This window comes from Chrysochloris asiatica, unplaced genomic scaffold, assembly GCF_000296735.1.
Source record: "Chrysochloris asiatica unplaced genomic scaffold, ChrAsi1.0 scaffold00146, whole genome shotgun sequence".
NCBI classification, from domain to species: domain Eukaryota; kingdom Metazoa; phylum Chordata; class Mammalia; order Afrosoricida; family Chrysochloridae; genus Chrysochloris; species Chrysochloris asiatica.
Window position 1 is genome coordinate 7,165,233 of NW_006408664.1, and position 23,782 is coordinate 7,189,014.

Here is a 23,782-nt window from a genome sequence, read left to right on the forward strand (position 1 = left end):
TTTTACTTATAAATATTACTAAAATAGGGAAGGAAGATGGACATGAAAAATGATCACAAGATCACATCAATTAGTCATTAGCATAAAAATCAAATTCCTTTCCAAATGCTATTATACGGATGGTTTTATTGTCTTGGTAACACTGGGTGGGAAAGATTTTCAAAATGTCCTAAATTAATTTATGAATGTATGAGTCATAGCTGTGTACATGCAAATAACCACCATCAGAATTTAAAAAAACAACTATTGCTGTTGGTTCAATTCCAGCTCACACAGATCCTATAGGATGGAGTAGAACTGCCTCTTAGAATTTCCAAAGCTGTAATATTTACAGACATAGATCACTACATCTTTCTTCCTCAGAGTTGCTGTTGGGTTCATGCATTTAAGCACTGTGCCATTAAGACTCTTTACCAGTATTATGTATAGATTAAATTTGTGGTTATCTTCAGCATGTAATTTTAAGACTCTAAAGAACTTCCATTTATCCCCAAATTGTGTCATCACTGTACTATCTAATTTTTGAAATTGAACCACTAAAGATTCATTCCTGTGGTTTAAGATTTCCTTGACTGCCAACATGTAACTGTACTTCAGAAAGTGAATGCATTAAGCATCAGGAGTTATTTAAAATAGTGAGAATTAGAGTGCAGGACCATGTCTTGCAAAAATAATCCATTTAAAAGTCTGTAAAACTTAGACATTTCATATTGTCAATTATTTTATTATATAAGAGAAATTTAGCTAAAAACTTTTTTTGGTTAAGTTTTTATTTTGCAGATCTATCCAGATCTCAGGTAATGTTTCTATGTTGCAGTCTGACTTCCACACTTCTGTGGTGTGCTTTTGTGAGACTAGAGCTGGGAATATAAAAATAAAAATAAAAGAAACATCAATGTGGTTAATCTCAGATTTGTACACACATGCAAGAGGTCTTCATGTGTTTACAGGACTAAAAGTTCATAGCAGAGTTAGTAGAAAAACATGGTGCGTATGTGTATTTATTTTTATTTGTCTATTTTCTGTCTTCTAGAAAATGCTGGCATAGATGAAATTTTGTGAGTCATTCTAGATTATTTGATTTTCCCAAATAGTTTAAAATTAAACTGTTAAATCCTGAAAGCATATTTAAAAATACAAAGTCTGGTAAAATATAATACACATTTATCTAAATTCATTTCAGCAGTAAATTTAGTTTTCAATGACAGTCCAGTTTGTTTTAAGCCTTATTTCTTGTCAAAATAAAAAAAATCTTATATGCGAGAGGAAGCATAATTGATTTTTCAAAACAGAAAATAAGTGAAATCATGACGTATAATAAATTCACTCTAAATAATCCCAGTTAATAGTTTGCAGTACTAGTTTGCATTCTTCTAGTCTTTTCTCACTAGCATATATATTTTACAGAATTGTAATCAAATTACAAATATGATTTGTATTGACAAATAATGATTTTCACTAAACATTATTAAAAAGTTTAATTTTTCACAGTTTTATATGGGATTTGTACTTTTAATTTTAAGTGAATATAAGATATCATAACACATCTCTTAATAATTGTTTTACCATTGAGTATACAGTATTTAAACAATCACTTTCAATTTATAAGTAACGCTGTGGTTAATATCTTCTTAAGTGCAGCTTTTTCTAAATCTAAGATTGTCATTGTTGGTGTTAAGTGTCATTGAGTTGCTTCTGACTTATAGAGACCCTGTATAGAGTTCCCAAGGAGTGGTTGGTGGGTTTGAATCATCAACATTGAGTTCAGCAGTCCAGAGCTTATTTTACAGCGTCCCACCAGGACACTGTCTAGCTAAGATAGATTCCAAGAAGCAAGATTCTGATTCCAATAATATGATCATTATTTAAAACTCTTGATACATATTGTATTGTTCATTTGCTTTACAATAGTGTGTTTTTACCAATTTACACAAAGTATGGCATTAAGAGTTGCCACCATCTTAACAGAGTTCATCAAATGTAGTCACATCTTTTTGTGATGAATCAGTATTATATTTATTAGTGATATGTGGGAACAAAGAGTTATAGATCCATTAAATTCAGAGGAAATTCTGGAATTTGATGAAGGACTTAATGAAAGAAAAATGTTTTTTCTCTTCTTTTCCATCTTCTCTTTAGCTTCTCCTCCCCTACCCTCACTTCTTCTACTTTTTGTTGAGAAACCTGGTAAGTACATTTCTCTTTCTTCAATATGATGAAATATGGGGGTATGGTGAATTTATCAATAACTGTCTTGGTACAAAATTAATTAATAGATCAAAGATGAAATAATCTCATTTCAGAATTTTCTTTCTTCCAACTAGAAAATCTTTATTTTCTTCACTTTTGCTATCCATGTGCTATCAACTATGGCACCACTAAACATAATCTAAGTGTACTAAATGACTCTTGGATCACAGACAGCGTCCGGTCAGTGTGTTGTTGCTGTTGTTATACGCCGTGGAATCGATTCTGACTCATAGCAACCCTGTATGGGGTTTCCAAGGCTGTAAATCTTTATGGGAGCAGAGAGCCTCATCTTTCTCCAGCAGAACAGCTGGTAGTTAGTGTGATTATGAAGCCAGATTCTAACTGAATGCCTTGATATGATACAGCCATGTCAAAACAGAGCTCTTGCTACATAGTTATGATGTCTTTACTAAGGCATTCTGGAGTTTTGGTGTGGCACTGTAGGATCAGCACTAGACTGCTAACCATGAGGTTGGTGGATCAAATCCATTAGCTTCTGCATGGAAAGCCTATACAGGGCTGCTATGAGTCAGAACTGACTCAACAGCATTGAACAACAACAGCAAAGAGGGCATTCTAGTGTGCGGATCATAGCAAATTATAGCTAGATAACATGGAGAAGAATGGGAATTCCAGAACTCTTAATTATGCTAATGAGGAACCCAAAGGCAGTCATTCAAACATTGTGCTAACTATGCTAATGAGAACCAAGAGGCAATCATTCAAACAGAACAAGGGGCTACAGTGTAGCTTGAAATTACAAAAAGTACATTCCGTGTTGTATGCTTCCATCGTACTTATTCAGTCTATATGTTGAGCAAATAATACAAGACACTGGACTATATCAAGAACACTGCATCAGGTTTGGAAGAAGGATCATAACCAAGCTTTGATAGGCATATGACATACTTTGCTTGCTAAAAGTGAAGAGAACTTAAAGCATTTACTGATGGATTGTTGCTGTTGGTGTTGTTGTTAGGTGCCATCGAGTCGGAGTCGGTACCGACCCATAGCGACCTTATGCACAGCAGAATGAAACACTGCCCGATCCTGGGCCAACCTCACTACTGTTGCCACGCTTAGGTCCATTGATGCTGCCACTTGGCCAATCCATATCGTTGGGGGTCTTCCTCGTCTTCTCTGACCCTCCACCTTACCAAACATGATATCCTTCTCCAGTGACTGGTCCCTCCTGACAGTATGTCCAAAATATGAGACACGAAGTTTGGCCATCTTGGCCTCCAAGGAGTAAGTGCCTTCAGATTGGTTCCGTCTCATAGCGACCCTGTATAGGACTTCTGAGGAATGGCTGTGGGCTTGTGGTTATTAGTTTAGTGCTTATCTTACAGTCCATCTGAAAAAAAAAAAAAAAAAAAACAAACAAACAAACCAACAACAAAAAGAAAGACAGAAAAAAGATTGAAGCTGTGAAGGATTTAGTTTTACACGCATTCACAATCAGAGCCATGAAATCAACAGTCAAGAAATAAAAGCATGTATTGCATTGGACAATCTGCTGCACAAGACCTCTTTATTGTGTTAAAAGGCTAAGATATTATTTTGAAGACTAAAGCAAGCACACCTCTTCATAGTATTTTCAATTGCCTCATATGTATGCAAAAATACCATTCACTACAATAAATAAGGAGGACTGAAGGAGAATTGATGCCTTTGAATTATGGTGCTGATAAAGAATATTGACTATACCTTGGACTGTAATAAGAATGAACAGTTCTTTCTTGGAAAAAGTGCAGCCACATTGCTTGATAGAAGCAAGGATGGAAGGACTTCATCTTACATACTTTGGACATGTTATCAGCAGTGGCCAGTCCCTGGAAAAGGATATTATGCTTGGCAAATTCAAGGGCCAGGGAACTAGAGAAACACCCTTAAGGAATGAACTGACACAGTGGCTACACGAATGGGCACAAACATCCAATTGTGAGGGTAGCGCAGGATTGGGCAATATTTCCTTCTGCTGTGCATTGGGTTACTGTTAGTCAGCACCGGCTAGACGTTACCTAACAACAGCAACAGACTTAAGAGATGACTTTAGGGGATTCTGATTACTAATTGAGACTTTCCCTACTAATCTTCAGAGTTTTTATCATTTTCTGGACACTGTATTTCTTAGTCTACCATTTCTACCCTTTTGTAAAGAAATGATTACTTACTAATAGCATAATTTTGATGTAAGTGATTTAACTTCTCCCTTAGGTTTCCCAATCTATAAAATAGAAATAATATTATTTACTACATAAGGTTGTTGTGAGTGCTGAAGGTTTGAATTTCATTCCCTAAACCCAGGTAGGTAGAAATTTGAATGCATAAAGCACATTAATTTCTGACTTCAAGCCTCACTGTCAGACAGTAATTAATTTCCACCTAATCATTATTGACTTCGTGGCGCTATGGCTAATGCGCTGGACTGCAGGGTCGTTTTGAATTGCAAGGTCGGCAGTTCAAGCTCACCAACCACTCCTCAGAAACCTTATACAGGGTCACTATGGGTCATAACTTACTCAATGGCACTCAACAACAACAACAACATACCAGCAGTTGGAAGGCTTACATGCTGACTAGAAAATGTGGAAGGCAGTATTGTCCACTAATCTCCAGGGTCACTGGCATCACTATTATCACTGACATCCACCAGCACTCTGAGGGAGAAGATGAGGCTGTCTGCTTCTGTAAAGATTTAGACTCTCAAAAACCGTGTATAAGGTCACCATGAGTCAGAACTGGCCAATGACAGTGTTTGTTTTGCTTTTTAATTTATCCAATCATGTCTAGGAGACATGTATATGTGTAAGAAGGCAAGAGACGGGATTGTTCAATGACTGTTTTGTGTTGGGGAAGACTTTCATTCTTTACTTGTTCAAACCATACCTAAAAGGATATTAAGGAAAATAGGTTTTGCTTTTTACAAACAAATATAGAGATTCTTGCTGACTGCCTTTGCTGTCTGCTCTTCCCTGAAGAAATGACATACAGATTTGCTAATTCCATGAATGAGTGAATGGAGTAGAGGACAGATTCAAGGAGAAAAAAATTCAATGATTAATTTCTTGAAAATTTTCATATTGAATGGGAATTTGATGAAAAGCTTCCTATTCGTCCCTTTTTTAACCTCTCTGTATTTTCTTTTCTTTTTTGCCTCTTCTGTTTCCTGCTTGTTAACTAGCAAAATTCTAGCAATGGGAGGGGCAGAATGGCCTTTTACAACACTTGCAGTCAGCCAGGACACTCATTTCCTTATAAGTAACAAACTGACCATCACAGAGTAATTGGACTTTGACACAAAAATTCAGCACAACTTAAAAAAGAGGGTATTGTTTGCTGTCTACTCCCAGGCCCAGGATTGTACTAAAAGTCTGAAGATTTGGGCAATCTAGACACTGGGAAACTGGGGTTTTCTGTGTGGCTTCTCGATCTATTACCTCTGGTTGAGCTTACCAGAAGGCTCAATGTAGTACACCACTTTTACTCTGTGGGCACTTAGCAAATACTTGTTGACTAATTGGCAACAATTCATAATCCACTTGTGGGAAAATGGGAAGGTAAAATAAATTAGCCTGGCCACTATGCTTCCTCAGTCACCCAAGGGAAGAGTTATTAGTGGCTACACACAGTAACTGAAAATAGATATCTGGTCAGGCAAACCCGAAGAGAAAGGGGCTACTAGGGCTGCTTTCAGTAAACACTTACACAAAATAGTTCAGTAATATATGAAAGGAATATTTGAGGTAAGGTCTGTCTTTATTTTTTTAATGTTAAGAAAAGGTCTTTATTATCAATATTCCTATTGAAATAGGAATTAAAATATGTTGCCAGAGGACCTTTCTCTTCAGTAACTCAGAACTTTTTGTCCAAAGGAAAGGGATGCTACTCCATGAAGTAGTCACCATTGATTTAAAGAACTCAAAAGTCACATGCGAGTAATAATGGCCAGTGCTTACTTGCTTGCTTGTTTGGCCACAGTAAACTCTGATGAAGAATGAATGTATAGCTAAATATAAGCTTACTTGAAGTTTCTCTGAGCGTCTAGTCTTCCCATTATTTTGGAAGAAGAGTTAAACACGTGTTCCTCTACATGAAGTCATATTTATGGTCTCAGGGTAGAAAGTCTTTTCCTAAGATGAGACGCTTGCCCTGATGCCTTTTGCCAACAGTTGGAGTTCGAGCCAAAAGTCTCAGGAAAGTTGACAGCCTAGTTTATCCCTGTAGGGTATTAGTCACTCCATAAAACTTCAGAAGCATTTATAACAGCCATATAATAACCCCTCATCTATCTGAGAAAGAAAAACAACTCCTTCACTTAGAAAAAAAAAAAAAAAAAAAAATCAAAAGCCAACCAGAGACGATGTAAAACTTCCATCTATGAAAGCTCACTGCTACAATGATCCATAAATGCTGGGCCTTCTGAGGTCCACATGTGTACATAGCTCATGAATCACATGCACTTTATTTCAGTTCATTTTAGCTTTTACAACAACCAGAAGAGCCGTTCTGGGGTCACTAACTGCCTTCTGCTAACTACAGCTGATCAATATTACTAAACAAATGAAGAGGGACAGGAAGAATTGAGGGGACGTCCCTTGGAGGAGGGGAGAGCAGGGTGAGTAAAAACTCCACATTTCTACAGTTCTAGGAAATGTTTTCTACCAAGGCATGTTTTATGTCAATCAAACATATAAAAGTTACTGTGGCTGCATAAGGTCATAAAGATGCACTTTTAAACTCTTAAAAATATGGTACCATAATTACATCTTATAGAACTCTGCGTCCCACGAGTCCTTTTGCTGTTTTTAAGATACCCAGAGTGAATGAGCTAAAGAAAGGAGGAGGGGTGGGGAGAGAAACCCTTTGAAATCTGTATGCAGAAAATTGCAAAAGCTGTCCAGATTTACATTTAGGATCTCTCTTTTCTCCCTTTTCCCATCCCTCATTTTCTCTCTTCCTCTCTGATTTATTAGCTTTAATAACTATGGGAGCTCTCTCAATTTTGCATTTAAGAACTGAAGTCATCACAATTCAAGAATTTTATTTTATTTTATTTTTTTCTCCAAAGTAATATCTGGTGGTGTCAGTCATCTGGGAAAGTAAAATAGCTTTATTTTAACCCTTAACTAACAACCTATACATTTCTGTTGGAAACTGAACTTTTATAAATTCACTGTGAAGATCTCTTTTCAACAACAATAAACTTGGACATTGAAAGGTTTTGTAGTTGAAATTACCAGTGCTATTGAATCTCTCTGAGGGTCTTACTGCAGAGAAATTAGGTCACCAGCAGCGAAGCTCAGCTGAGATTCTGTGAAGGTGAATGGTGGGAAAGGATGTTTCTTTGGACTTTCTGGTTGGAAGTACATGGATAGGGCATTGGTTGGACAGTATTATCCTTCTGAGATAGAAAAATATGTACTTACCTGATTTTGTCTTGTGGTTTCTGACTCTGCTCATATTAAGTTTCCCCACAGCTTGGTTGTTGTTGTTGTTGTTAAGTGCAGTCGAGTCAATTCTGACCCACAGCGACCCTGTATAGGATTTCTGAGGAGCAGCTGGTGAGCTTGAAATGCCGACCTTGCAGTTCAAATGGCTTTGTAGTCAGGCACATTAACCCACTGAGCCACAGCTTGGTTAGAAAAGATCACTGATTTAGGCCTCAGTAGTCTATGGAGAACATATTGATTTTGTCCTCAACTAGTGATGCATGCACGATTCTTTGCTTCTATCAAAGCAAAGTCATCTTTTTTTGTCTTCTGTTGAAGAAATGAATTAGTCTAGATGATTGATTACAAAGAAATTTTAATACGACATAACTTTAAACAAGCCTTCAGGTCCAAATTGACAACAAGTGTGGCAGGAGACTAGTGGTGTGGGCTCTGTTGACAGGTCAGATTGACTATCTTGCTGCAGATGCAATACTCCATATAACCCAGAAGTAAGCATCTCAGTGAGATAAAATTCTCTGTCTGAGTGAATAGGCTTAATCAACATATATAAATCCTACTAAAGGCATTATTCGCTTGATGCTACTGTCAAAGAAAGGACTTGGAAGTTGTTATCCATGTTAAGTCATAAGACATATTTACAATTTAATAGGGTCTAACTTGTATAGTTTGATAGAAAGGAAGGAAATGGGAAAAAACGCTTTAAAAAGGGTATTTCCATATAAAAACCATATAAATAGTTTTTCTGAGTTTACTAGGGACAGAGACTACAAAAGATATAAAATGGATTTAAGGAATTATGAAGTTAAGAAGGAAGAGGAAATGGTTTATGTTTCTACCATAATCCCCAAGTTAATTGATGCCCCCAGAATAAAGCCATGATGCAATGTATCAGATTCACAGAAACTACGGAGCCTGACTTTTGGTATAAAGGGCAAGCAGTGAGTTTTATCCTCTAACCCTTAGAATATCAAGTCTTAAAATGTATTGTTCATTCAGATAGCAACAAGCGAAGATCAGATTTGGCAAGTATGTAGTTTATTCAGGCAATATGAAGCGATATATGGGTAAACTGGGTAAGTTGAGTTCTGTCCCCTGAAATGTCCTCGTTAGCAATCTGTATAGTCTAAATTAGACAGATAATTGCTATATCATCTCTTTACTCTGCTGTACTTGTGAACTCTTAAGTTTGTTCCCACTCATAGCTACCCTGTATTGGGTTTCCGAGGAGCAACTGGTGGGTTTGAGCTACCCAACTGACCTTGTGGTTAGCAGTCCAGTGCTTATCCTACAGCGCCACACCAGAATTCCTACATGTCAGTGTCCAGTGAGTCCAGACTTAATCACAGGATGGTCAGTGGTATACCATCGAGTCAGTTCTGGTTGGAGGCTCTAAATTTTTACAGAAGCACACAGCCTCATCTTTCTCCCGTGCAGTGGCTGGAGGATGCGAACCACTAACCTTTGATTAGCAGCCCAACGTGCAACCCACTATGCTACCTGGGCTCCTAATCACAGGCTAGAGAGAGAAAAGATTGTTCCTAAATCCATTATATGCTTTGAAGTTATTTTTCTAATAAATCATCTAGGGTTGATATGGTCATTGCACTCCAATAAAAATTATCCCACTGGAAATGGAAACTTTTAAATTAGAAAAAATGATTTAGTTACTGCACAGAATTATTTCTGTCTTCTTAATTTCAGTAATGTTATCTATATCATGGATAATATACTTAATTACTGGTTAATACAATCCAAAGAAAAACTTGCTTGACTTTTTTTTTTTTTTTTTTTAAAGCACATATTAAGGATTTAAGGATTTAGAATAATGTTTAAGAACTCAGATGTTAACCTAAATGTCAGAGGTTCAAACCCTGCAGGAAGAAAAGCTCTACAATCTGTTCCCATAAAGATTACAACCTAGAAAGTCCTATACAACAGTTCTACTCTATCTTGTTGGTTTCTATGAGTGAGAATTGACTCAAAGACTCATATGAAGAACATGTGCTGGTTTACCAAGCATGTATTGTGTGACATGCATTTTCACAAATTTATGCACAGAATCAGTGGTCTGAATAAATCCAATCAATTATTATTATTATTTTTTGCTGACTTACACGTAAATATATTTTATATGTCGTTATATATTGATTTATTGTTCACTCATTAAACATTTTCTGTGTGGGTATCAACCTCAGTAAAGGACAATGTGAGAAAATAAGAAAAATAGCCACTTTTCCTAATAGACTTCATTTCAGAAAACTTTCTATACTCAAAACTCAAAACCCTAGTTGCAGCTCCAAAATTACCCCTGTTATTCCATAATGCTGGCTGGCACAACAGAGCAAAAATACTTAAATCCTAGTCCAAATGTGGGATAATTTAGGAGCATTAGTTTTGAGAATTCAGTTTTAAACACTTTAGTTCACCAAATTATGTCTAGGACAGTGGCGGTGTGTGAGAAAAAATAAAAACAGCAGAGCAAAACTTAAAAAATCCTCATCAGGGGAAAAAAAAAATGTTTCTACTTTTCTCATAAGAATTTCCACATTGCCAGAAACCATGTGTAATAAATAGTTCCTGAAACTATCAAGAATCCATTCACTTGGGTTATTTCACTCATGCAAAAAGCTCTTTATGGTTTATACTTCAAAATGTACCCTTTCCAGTATCATTTTAAAAATAAAAATGATTCTGTGTTTATGGCTATATTCTGGTATACAAAAAAAGCACTACAGAATAAGAACCACCTGAAAGGTACAAATAGTTATGTGCTATGCTACTTGTCAAAGGAGCTCTGGTAGCGTAGTGGTTACGAATAGGGCTGCAAACCTTAAGGTCAGCAGTTCGAAACGACCAACCGCTCCACGGGAGAAAGATGAGGCTTTCTGCTCCCGTAAAGATTTACAGCCTCAGAAACCCTGTACAGGGTCGCTATAGGTCGGAACCGACTCGACGGCACTTAACAACAACAACTAGCCAAAAGGCTGGTGATTAAAACCCACTCAGAGGCACCTCTGAAGACAGGCTTAGCAATTTGCTTCCAAAAAGTCACAGCTTTCCTGCAGAATGTGCGCTTGGGTGGTTTAAATTATTATATATGCCTGAGTAGAAATACTGTTAACTGATAGTACATGGATGGGATGAGGGGATTATAATCATTGTAATGAAACAACACATTTGATTTGTTGACTGTAAAATTTATGATCTGCCCTGTGAACTTTCACTCAATTCACAATAAAAACTTAAAGAAAAACAAGAGTCACACCCTTGACAATTCTATAGAGCAGGTCTACTCTGCACACATGGTGTCTCCCTGAGTTGGAAACAACTCACTGGTAACTAACATTTTCTGAGTCATTTAAAACATATGCTTTGGGTATTATGCATCATAATTTTCAAATTAGTACACATTTTCCAGGCTAATGAGTTGGTGATGTCAAGTTAAGATAGCATAGTACATTCAAGCACTGATATATCTTGCGCTGTAAGCGTATAGCAATGATAGATAAAAGTTTAAAAAGGCAAATAAAAAAATACATAAGCAAGCTCAAGCACACACCAAACATCATGGTGGAAGGAAACAGAACAACACGCTAGGTGAAGCATGTAGGTCATATGCCTGCTGAATTCCACACTCAGAAGCAAGAAATAATGTCTAAGAGTTCAACTGGTTTTGAACAAAAGAAACCCAAAATTGGCCTAGGTAAGAGAAGAGAGCTAGGTCTACTGACTAAGACCAGAGACTGGGAGTGGAGAGCAGGTTTCCCACTCTCCCAATCCTTGCTCCATGAAAGGAAACAAATCACAAAAATGCCAATCACTGTTTGGGATTGTGGTTTAGAATAGGCTCCAGTTGGTAAGAGGTAAACACACATTAGACACCATGTTACAAACAGGAACTGAACCAAGCTGTCTGCTAGCTGGAGGACTCATTCTTTTGTAATCCTGTTATTAAAACAGGTTAAAAGCCCAGAAATTCTGTTACAAGATCTAGTTCTGGACAGAGCCCTGGCAAGCCAGAAGGAAAGGCATTAGTAGGGAAAAAAGACGACATTACACAATAACAAAGAGGAACAATTAACCAAGAATATGCAACAATTATGTACTTACCAATATAGCATTGAAATATGTAAAACAAAACGAATAGGATTACAAACTGTTGACAAATTCACAGATGTAGATATTTTAATATTTTTTTATATTGTGGAGCACATGTGTCTTTGTTGTTGTTGTTGTTATGTGCCGTGGAGTCAGTTCCGACCCATAGCGACCCTGTACAGAGTTTCCGAGGCTGTAAATCTTTATGGGAGCAGAAAGCCTCATCTTTCTCCCACAGAACAGCTGGTAGTTTCGAACTGCTGACCTTGCAGTTCACAGCCCAATTCATAACCACTACGCTACCAGACCTCCAGCATGTATATAATGTTTGCTAATTTCCACTCGCCAGGTTCAATCAGCATGATGCCTTCAGTATTGGAGACCAGCATGATATCCTATAGACTAGTATGCCGGAGGTTAGTCAGACAGATGCAGAGACTGAGATTACGTTAGAGAGCTGGAAAGTTGGCATGGCCCTTAGATAAAGTTGTGGAGGTATGTTGGATAAAAAGAAAAGGTGTCTGGTAAACTTTATTAACAAATGAGGAGAAAAATATTCTGTAAATCAGCTGTTGCCTTCCAAGACTCCACAGCACATAACAACAATAAGAAGTACCAGGGTATATGTTGATTAATCCAGTAGAGACCTGAGTAACTTTAATTATAGTTATATCTTGATTAAGTTTATGATAACCTACTGTCATGCTTCAAGAACCACATGTTTTCTGGCTAGACCAAATGACTAACTAAATGAAGAAGCAATAAAAATTTTCAATTCTGTGCTTTAAAAATCTTTAATATTGTATTAAATTCCCCAGGAATGTGGTATTGCTTTTAATTTCTTATTTTGATCATTCTGGTAGGGACAGATAGTTTTAGGGCCTTTTACTTGAAATTTTGTACCAAAATAGTGATTTCTCTGCAGGTCTAGAAACTAATATGGTTATTCTGCCAGCGGCTGAGTATGTTTATTCCAATTCCGCATTCAGGTACTGAGGAAATAATCAGGAGGTGAGTTTGGACTCTGAACAGACCTACTCCTCAAATCAATTTATTTATATCTTCTCTGTGACGTCTGGACCACATGTCATTTCATTTGGGGTGTAGAAACTAACAGAAGTTTAGAGTCAATACCCATTGTGCAATAAAAGCCTGAAAATATCCTTTATTCCAAATTCTGGTCACTTTGGTAAATAGCTAGAGGTCACTTTGTGAAAGACTAGGCAGAAGAATCATGATATTAGCTTTTGGAAATATTGCTGAATCCTTCCTTAAGCAGACCCTGCCTCACCTTTATTTAAGGGTTTCTAGACCTATGAACCTGTTAGGGACCTGAACAACAGGTCATTATTTTCTATTTCTCTGTTAGACAGACTTAACTTTTTGTTGTTGATGTTCTTAGACCCCTACTCAGGGTAACCCCATACACAGAGAAAATCTACCTGGTCCTGTGGCATCCCAGAGTTTAACTATTGTGATCCATCCCCATGATCGGTTGCAAATCAGACTATTGTGATTTCTAGATATGTATGGAACTGGATGAGTTTCTAAAGTAGATCATCAGGTCTTTCTTGCTAGTCTGTCTTAGTTTGGAAGTGCTGCTGAAACCTGTTCAATATTGTAATTGTGTGCAAACCTCCACTACACATGAGTGCACATGTCAGGAATTGAACTTGTGTCTTCCATGTGCAGTTTGAGAATTCTAGCATTGAGCCACCACTGTCCTCATAGAATTTTTTTTTACCCCTTATTAATATCAAGTAAAACTTTTGTAGGGGTATCATGACCAATTACCCACTGCCAAAAGTTTTGTGGCTTAAACAATTTGATTGCTATACCAGCCCTACTACTCATTTGAGTAACATATATCTTGTTTCTGCGGGTTAGCTGCTGCCATCATCATTGAAGAAAGGATCTAATTATTCCCAGAGAATTCAAGGAAATCCTTTCAATGGCAGCATCTGCCACTGTCATTTTTGTCCAGTAGGAGTCCTGGTGTGGCACTGTGGGTTAATACACTGAACTGAAAAGTAGGTTTGAACCGCAGTGCCGGTGGTTCAAGATCACCAGCTGCTCCTTGGAAACCCTATACAGGGTCACTAAGGGTTGGAACCAACTCAAGGGCACTTAACAACAACAACAATTGAATCTAGGTTTCCATCAACCAGCTGAACAATCTGTAGGAGACTAGGTCAGAACAGTGAAATGTGTGTGCTTTTGAACACAGTCAGCTTTCCCCTGCAAAACAATTATCTCAGTGGTTGTCATTAATAGTCTCAAGACAAGGAATCTAAGGTCCTCAGATTAAGTGAGAAGGGTTTCTTGTAGCAACAGGAATGCTTGGTGAGATTTAGTGATTCAAGGTAAACAGCTTCACCAATATCTATCAAAATGTTCCAGACCAATCCTCAGGATTCCACTGTAGTTGACATAACCTTAACATAAAAATCTGTAAGACTGTAAATTCTTTGTTGTTGTCAGGTGCCATCGAGTCGGAACTGACTCAGAGAGATCCCACGCACAGCAAAACGAAGCAATGTCCGATCCTGGGCCAACCTTACTACCGCTGCCACACTTGAGTCCATCAATGATGCCACCTGGCCAATCCATCTCGTTAGAGGTCTTCCTCTTTTTCTCTGACCCTCCACCTTACCCAGCATGACATCCTTCTCCAGCGACTGTTTCCTCCGGACAATATGTCCAAAGTAAATTCTTATAAGACTAAATTTTTTCTGTGTTTAATTCAACCACCTGCAAGATAAGATCTTAGTTTTCTGAAATCTTAGTCATGCAGCTGCAAAAATAAGAATTATTTTATAGCAAGTATAGATTGCTGAGGTCCTGATGTGGCTCTGCAGAATAATGCACTGAACTGAAAGGTAGGTTTGAACTACAAGATTGGCAGTTCAAACCCACCACCTGTTCAGAAACCCTACAAAAGGTCACTATGAATCGAAACTGACTCCACCGTACAAACAACAGTAACAACATAGCTGTTATCTAGTTTTCTGTCTGTGCTTTAAATTGGGAATTTAAATCATGAGCTTTTCTTTTAATATTTCATGTTTTACAATGGATTCATAGTGCCAGCCTACCCCACAGGCCTACTCTTTATTTCCTCCACAATATTCTATTTAAATGCTACTTGGTTTCTCAAATCCTTAACTTCTTTAATAACTCAACTCTGGCATGTACCAATCATAGGTTTTTTTATGTAAAGGTTTTATAAGATAATACATAAAAAGTGGACAAATCATAAATGACCATTTCAATGAATTTTCAAAAATGAACTTATTTTTTTAATACTCAAGGAAATACAGGATATTTTACAAACACCAGAAGTCCTCACATGCCCTGTTTTAGTAAATAAAATCCCCAAAGACAAAGAGTATTTATTCTAATTTTTAATCTGTGTGCAAATTAATTAATATAAGGGAACAATTTTTTAAAATCACCCTTATAGTCCCAGTTTTATTTAATCATTTTAATTTATGATTCTATGCTCATGAGAAAGACTAGTTTGTATTTTCCCAATATTTACTCTTTATTAAGTTCTGACATCAAGATTACTCTGGAATTATAAAATGAATTGGGAAATTGTCACTCTTTCTTTCTATTATCTAGAAGGATTTGGATCAGACTAGTGTTATTTCTTCCTGGAATGTCTTTTAAAATTCATGAATGAAACTAATACTGGCATTTTCTTTGTAATAAGATTTGTGTTAGCAGAATTAATTTGTTTAAAATACATAGGGCTCTTCAGATTTTCGATTTCTTTTTAAATAAAGAAATAAGGCAATATAAAAATACCAGAATATATCAATTACATTCTTATAGTTTTTTCAAGTTATTTTGTATTTTTCAAGAAAATCTTTCATTTTACCAAAAGATGAAAATATAGTGATATAGTCATTCATTATTTTTAAATATCAATAAAGTCTATATTGATGTTATCTTTTTATTCCTGTCATGAATTTTTATTGTTATTTACTCTTTTTTCCCTTGAATTGTTTTTTTAGGGGCTTATCAATTTTGTTAATCTCTTCAAAGAGCCAATTGTTATCTTCACAGTTTCTTTCTTCAGTTCTTTGTTTCTATTTCATTGATTTATGTTCTTCTATATAATTTCCTTCACTCTACTTGATATTTAACTTTCTGTTCTTTTTTAACTTTTTGAGATAAAACTCAGATCATTGATTTTAGTCTTTTAATTTTCAAATATATGCAATAAGGATCATGTATATGGCGTTGAGTCCTGGTGTGGCGCTGTGGATTAATGTGCTGAACTATAAAGTCAGTTTGAATCGAAAGGTTGGTTCAAGCTCACCAACCACTCCTTGGAAATTCTATACAGGATCACTCTGGGTCGGAGCTGACTCAATGACACTTAACAACTACACCATATGGTGCTGTATAATAAGTACTCAACAGCTAACCACAGGTTGGCAGTTCAAATCCACCAGGTCACTACTTGGAAATGGTATACAGGGTCACTATCAGTCAGAACCAACTCAAAAGCACTTAGCAACAACAATATTCCTTAAAAAACTCCTTTTACAGGGGCATATATTATCTTACCATAATACAAATTAAAAATACTTTGACATAAAGACTAATTAATACATATGGTAATTAATCAAACCAAACTTTTCCATATTCCCACGCCCATTACTCTAAGAGCCAAATTAATAACCCTTGCCCTATTTCAAAGCAATGATTTCCTCCTTCTCCCCCTTCACTGAAGTATTGCTTTATTACTATTACTTCTTCATAGCCCACTCCTTAACTTTGCTTTCACTCCAAAAACAAGTTTGCACCTCTTCCACCCCAAAACCAAACATAGATGAAGTCTTCTTTTCCTCTTACTTCTGTCTTATTTCTCCATTTTTTTTCTTCAATCAAGCTTCTTCAAAAAACAATAAACGATTTATGCTAATATATCCTGATTTTCTAAATGGTCCTTAATCTTGGGGTCACTCTTCTAATTCTATCATTCTACTTATTAATGTCTTTCTAGTTGTCTCATATGACAGACAACATCGAGCTTTTATTTGGTTTTTGTACCTTCTTTATGATTTAGTTGATCAATTATTCCCTGCAATTCTTTCTTTCCTAGCCATCTACCGCTCCATACTGGCTCCTCACTGTTGCATCGTAGTCTTCATTATTTCTTCTTTTTTTACCCATCACTTAAATTTTAATACCCTGAGATAGGATCTATCTTTAAAATTTTTGTCAATCTATATCTTTTGCCTTAACAATACAATTCATTTTTTTATCTTCAATTTTTACTCATATCATGATACTCCCAAAACATTGTTTTTAACATAGTCCTCACCCCAAACTCTAATTGCCTTCTGAAGATATTTTTTATTTTACTTTATCTATTCACCCTAATATCTAATTTGAATTTCACCTCATCACAAGATATCTCTTGAATCTAGCCCTTCTTGCTCACTTTTATTTTTACAGCCTTGGTTTTGTTTCTTACCATCTCTTGGTTGGACTCTTGTGTTAACATCCTGACTTTACAGCCCTCAGTCTTCTCCATCTCCAATTTTTTCTTCATTTGGTAGGTGAATTGTCTAAAATGCAAATCTGAGGCTTATCTGCTCACAACTCCGTTATAGGTCCCTACTGCAGTGAGATCAAGCCCAAGTTCCTTATGTTAATTTAAGGTCTCTCTGATCTGGCCAACGAATAACTCTCTCCAGCTATAATGAGCTATCTCTTTCTTGAGCCTGGGCCAATGTTACGTCTCTTTGCCATCGTATATATTGTTTCTTTTCCCTGTGCTTTCCCCAACTGCCTTTTCCATAGAATCCTATCCATACTTGAAAAGCCTCTCTGGGAAACCCCATCTCAGTAGAATCAGTAACTTCCTTATTCTACCTGATTGCCATGAACATACTTTTATTATTGAAGTCACCATAGTGACTAGTCATTACTTACTTGCATTCTGCCTCCAACTGTAAATTCTGACTGTAAACTTGAGGATTGTTGTTGTTATGTGCCTTGGAGTCAGTTCTGACTCATAGTGACCCTGCACAGGGTTTCCGAGGCTATAAATCTTTACAGGAGCAGAAAGCCTCATCTTTCTCCCACAGAACAGCTGGTAGTTTCGAACTGCTAAGCACCATGATTTTGATATATACCTCAATATCTATCACAGGCCCAGCACTCTGTAAGTACTAGATGTTCTGTAAATATTTATTGTACTGAATTAATTCTCTGTAGATCTCTTGAGGGGGCAGTGGTGGTTCAGTGTAGAAACCGTGCCTTCATTGTGGGAGACTCAGATCTGATTCTAAGCTACTGCACCTCATGCATATCCACCAGCCATCTGTCTGCTAAGTTGTTAAAGGTGCTGAACAGGTTTCTGGAACTTCCAGACTAAGACAACTTAGAAAGAAATGCCGTACATTCTACTTCTGAAAAATCAGATAATGAAATTCTTAAAGATTGCTAAGATCCAAACCTCTTGTCCACGGAGTTACCTTAAGTCAATGTGTGGCAGCTACCAGGCCTCCAGATAAAGCATCATATTGCACAACTGAACAATATATTAAACTGACTGATTGATTCAGTAAAATTTCTCAGACATGTGGTTTGTGCCCACTGTGCTGGCTTTCTGAGGATGCAGAGTAAATGAAAATCAATAGTCCTTGTCTGCATCAAGTATAGAATTCAGGAGTTACCTGCGTGGCTTCCTCTCCATCCTGCTGAGACCATGGTTTCCTGCACTCCAGGTTGCCCTGCTTTCTCTTTTCCTCGTTGCTTGTGGCTTGTTTGAATTCTGTGCTAATCTAAATTCCTCACGAACACCTTCCATCACCTGTTCACTGACCCATGACTTGTTCTTTTGACGGAATTGCATTTTAAAGGCCCCTGGCTTGACTTTGCTGGTCATAATGCTGACTGCCGTGAAATGACCTCCGTCCCAAGTGACTATCATTCACATTTTCCCTAAGAAATACAATGTATCCATAGTATTAATGCAAATAAGCCCCCTGTCATATTAGCAAATATGGCAAATTCAATACCAGTAGACCAGAAATAGCCTACCTCTTGTTATCTTATGCGGTCATGTGCACCAAATTGAAATATTTCTTTCCTCAAAGGTGGGAACTAAGTCAGAGGCCATCTGTGTGGCCCTTGCTCACCAGTCCTGAGTGACCAATAATTAATTTAGGCTGAATGTAATGACTCCCTTGTTAACAGTAGTTTTTCTGCACTTTCCTCAGTTGACTCTGGAGACACACTGTTGAGTGTGATGTATGACTCCTGGCACAGAGTGAAATCTGAACCCTTGAAAGGACAGACAGGGAAGCTGCTCTGTGCCTCACTAATGAATTTATGGGATCAACACTCTTATCTGACTGAAGTGCAGCACAGAGGCCTTCTTACAGAGCATTAGTCCAGGCTGGGAAGAAGACACTGAGTAGGAGAAGCTTCACTTTCTTTGATCTTTTGAGTCCTATCACCTCAATTTGTGCGTTTGAACAATTTACACTGCTTCCAGGGAAAGGGAATAGTATGATGAAAAACGGGAGAAGCCTAAAGGAGGGAGGTTATTCAGAGTGTACTGAACGCTTTTTTTTTTAATTATTAAAAGTTACAACATCAAACTCATTGCAAATATTTCAACACATTTAAGTTCTTATATTAAAAGATCATTCAGGTACCCTGCTACAAAATCATGACATTTGGTATATTATTATGATTCTTTTATGGAGTCCTGGTGTGGCATTGTGGGTAAATGCACTGGACTGTAAAGTGGATTTGACATCACAAGGTCAGTAGTTCAAGCTCACCGATCGATCCTTGGAAACCCTACACAGGGTGGCTATGAGTTGGAACTGACTTGACAACAATAACAATGATCCTTTTGAATCTGCTTTGTATGTAAATTACATAAAATGGGCAATGCTTTTTCCTAAAGACAAAAATTGAGAGTATCACATTAGTATGTATTTCCAGCATGATTAGAGCATGTGAAAGAAAAACAAGGAGAAGGAAGTAAGAAAAGGAGAGGCATAGATAGGGAGAAAAGGAAAAAGTACAGAGGAAAAAAAGAAGGAAGAAAGAAAGTATAATTTTTCTGTGCTCTTCATTTTACCAAACTTAGGCAAAATGGCAATGCCTCTACCTCCAATTCCCAACAAAAACTTGTGTGTGCCAATGCCCAATGCCAATCCCTTCTCTCAAGCATATTTGAGGCAGGCTTTCAGAATTCCTAAATAGTTCCTCTGGATTCACCCGTACTCTCACCTTCTCCTACACGTTAATGGAGAAAATCTTACAGAATTTCAAGAAAGTAAAATCAAGGAACTACTACAAAGACCCAGTTCTCTTTTTAAAGAGTCAAAACAAACCCAATTTTCTATTAAACTCTACCATTGAACAATTCTAACATGACATTCTAGCATCCATACAACATAACTGTTAAAAATTATATGCTACCTAAAGTGAAACTCTTTTAAAACATATTTTGGAGCTGAGGTATTGCTTGTGCCAATTTTTTCCCACCCAGCCAAAGACCACATACACATACCCAGTTCATAAACTTACTGCAACAAAAGAGACTGCACACCATTGAGATAGTGGGGCATCTAAGGAAGAGGGTATTAGAAAGAATTTATTATAGGAATGAGGCATGCACTAGGTGATTTGTGGGAAAATTCATGCAAGTAGGACTTTGTTCTAGGCTGCATGCTGTCAGGAGTGGGGGCAGTTCTATAACAGTGGTGGTGGTGGTGGTTATGTGCTGTGGAGTCCGTTCTGACTCATAGCCACCCTGTACAGGGTTTCCGAGGCTGTAAATCTTTACCAGAGCAGAAAGCCTCATCTTTCTCCCGTGGAACAGCTGGTAGATTTGAGTATTTTCAGTCACAAGGTCACAATGGCCTTGTCTGAAGTTGATCTATTGAAATTTGTTAAACAGGAGAAGAAAGTCAAAGCCTAACTGATAATGTCAAGACAACAAGCCAACTTCTGCATGTCAAAGGCTGCTTTTCTCTTCAACATTTCAAAACTAGAACTCACAGAAGTAGAGAAAAAATGATAGAATTCTGTTTTATAATTTAGAGGTCAAAATAAAGAAGTAAGTTTATCTCCATTTTCTAAAAGCACATAAATAAAATCCAATTTTGAAAGCTAAGTAAATGTGGAATAGCCTAGAGCAACTGGCTATTTTGAGACATATCTCACTGCTAAAAAGATTTAAAATGTGTTAGCACTTGTGGTGTTGTTAAGTTTCATCGAGTTGGATCTGATCCATAGCAATCCTGCAGACGGTTTCTAAGGAGCAACTGGTAAATTTGAACCACCAACCCTGTGGTTAGCAGTCCAGTGTTTATACTAGAGCACCACACCAGAACTCTGTTGTTGTTGTTGTTGTTGTTAAGTGCTGTCTAGTTGGTTCCAACCCATAGCGACCCCGTATAGGGTTTCCAAGGAGCGGCTGGTGAGTCTGAACTGCCGGCCTTGCTGTTCAAAAGACTTTGCAGTCCAGAGCATTAACCCAGAGCGCCACACCAGGACTCTGTTAGTGATATGTATTTATTACAGCTAACCACAAAGTCAATAGTTCAAACCCACCAGTCACTTTCAAAAATGCTACACAGGGTTGCTATGAATCAAAATCGACTCAATGGCACCACACCAATTGCTTAGGACATCCTTGAAATCACATTTTAATATTAACCTTACCTCGTTTTCTCTTTTTAAACTGTGCAGTGAAGTTAATTACTTAATATGGCCTGTATAGCTAAATTCCTCCATTCTAGCACCCAATGCGCTCGACTGCAAGGTCGGTTTGAACTACAAGGTCGGTGGTTCAAGCTTACCAACTGCTCCTTGGAAACCCTATACAGGGTCGCTGTGAGTCGAAACTGACTCAACGGCACTTCACAACAACAAGAAGCCTTTATGTCTGTGGCTATGGTCTCATATTGGAGTGAGTTGTCTACTATGATAATAAGGCAGAATTAAGGCGGGATTAAGAATTTAAGTGGGATTACAGATTAAAGATGTCCCCATCTAACTAGAGTACATGACTCAAGTCATCACCCTTAGTTTCCTTGGGGATGTGGTGTGCACTGAATATATAATAATGCTTTGACAAAGTTCCCTCTTCCTCTAGATCCAGCATCGGGCTCATCTCTATCTGATCTCCACTTCTTGGAATTTAGGGCCTATCAACTGAACTGATTCACCAGCTTCTGCAGCCTAGTGGATGAAGAGCCTGTCATCTGACCTGGCAATTTGGGCTCCTCAGTCCCTGGAATCACTTAGGTGAGGAGGAGCCTCCAGACTGGCATCTGAACTATGGATTTGGGACTTGTCAGCCTCTGCAAACTGCAAGGTCAGCAGTTTGAAACTACCAGCTGGTCCGTGGGCAAAAGATAAGGCTTTCTGCTCCCGTAAAGATTTATAGCCTTGGAAATCCTGTACAGGGTCGCTGTGAGTCAGAACTGACTCCACGGCACATAACACACACACAATTGCATGAGCCATTTCCTTGACAGTTCATGAATTCTGTGAGATTTTACAGGAAAGTACAGAACCCTGGGATATAAAGGAAGGGATGATTGTGGATGGTATTAACAACGTCTTGGAAAAGTCATACATTTGAAGTACCTTGAATCTCCATCTCATAGGGACCAGCCTCAAGCTGATCTTTCTAAAATAAATTATTCTTGCAAATTGTGACGGCATATTGATAAATTGATATGGTAATTATTCAAAATATTCAAATTCTATACAAATACTTTTGTGCAAAATTTGCATTTAGAATAAGACATGAAATAGATACATATCTGAAAATACAGGGAAATCTTATTTGGTTCAAAGAATTTAAAATGGATGGAACACACAGTATTATTCTAGGATTTAGGGCAGATCTATATAATAAAGTCTGTGTCAAAGGTGGAACTTAAAATTGAGAATTGAGATAATCAGATAATACTTGTAAATCATTCATAAGTACTAGTAACTGGAAAAGTATTTTTTTTTATCTTCAAAAATGCTAGCTAATGTAGCCTTGTTCTTTTTTTTGTAAATACAAATATATATATATATATATATGCTGTGTCTTTTCACTGTTCTAACTACCTTTCTATATATTTTATCAATAACTTTCAAGTATATATATACAAACATAAATATATATATATGTATATATATGTTGTTGTTGTTGTTAAGTGCCATCGTGTCGGTTCCGACCCATAGCGACCCTGTACAGGGTTTTCCGAGGGTGTAAATCTTTACGGGAGTAGAAAGCCTCATCTTTCTCCTGCGGAGCGGCTGGTAGTTTCAAACCGCTGACCTTAAGGTTTACAGCCCAATTCGTAACCACTAAGCGACCAGAGCTCCATATATATATATATGCTTGAAAGGTAGGTAGAACAGTGACAAGACACAAACCATAAAAATAAATAAAGCAAATTAAAAAACCAAGTGAATTCTATGAACACTCCTAGACTAAACTGACCAAATGTATGAGTTTGGAAAGTGTTTGATATTATGTTTAAAACTGACATGTTATACTTTAATGTTTAAATTTGGTATTGAATGAGCTTCTCAAAGATTCCTAAAATTACTTAAGGCTTCATGAATAATATAAATTGCTATTCCTGAGAACTTTGCTGAAGTGCTTGACACTGGACAATTAGAAAATATTCTCAAACTCTTTCCAAATAATTCATAGCTTGAACTTGAAAAAGTACCTCAATATTATAGAACAAGAAATTACTGTTTAGCATTTATTGAAATTTTCCTTTATATGACAATCATATAATTTCTCTCCAGCAAGTATATTCATTCTTTGGGGCCAATTTACTTCAAAACTGACTTCAAACATAAACTACCTGTCAATATCATTTCCACCAGAAGGCTATTGTCATGTAAGAAAAGGCAGTTTGCCAGAGAATCACTGGGCTCAGGCATTTACTCTTTGAAAAAGATCATAAAAGGGA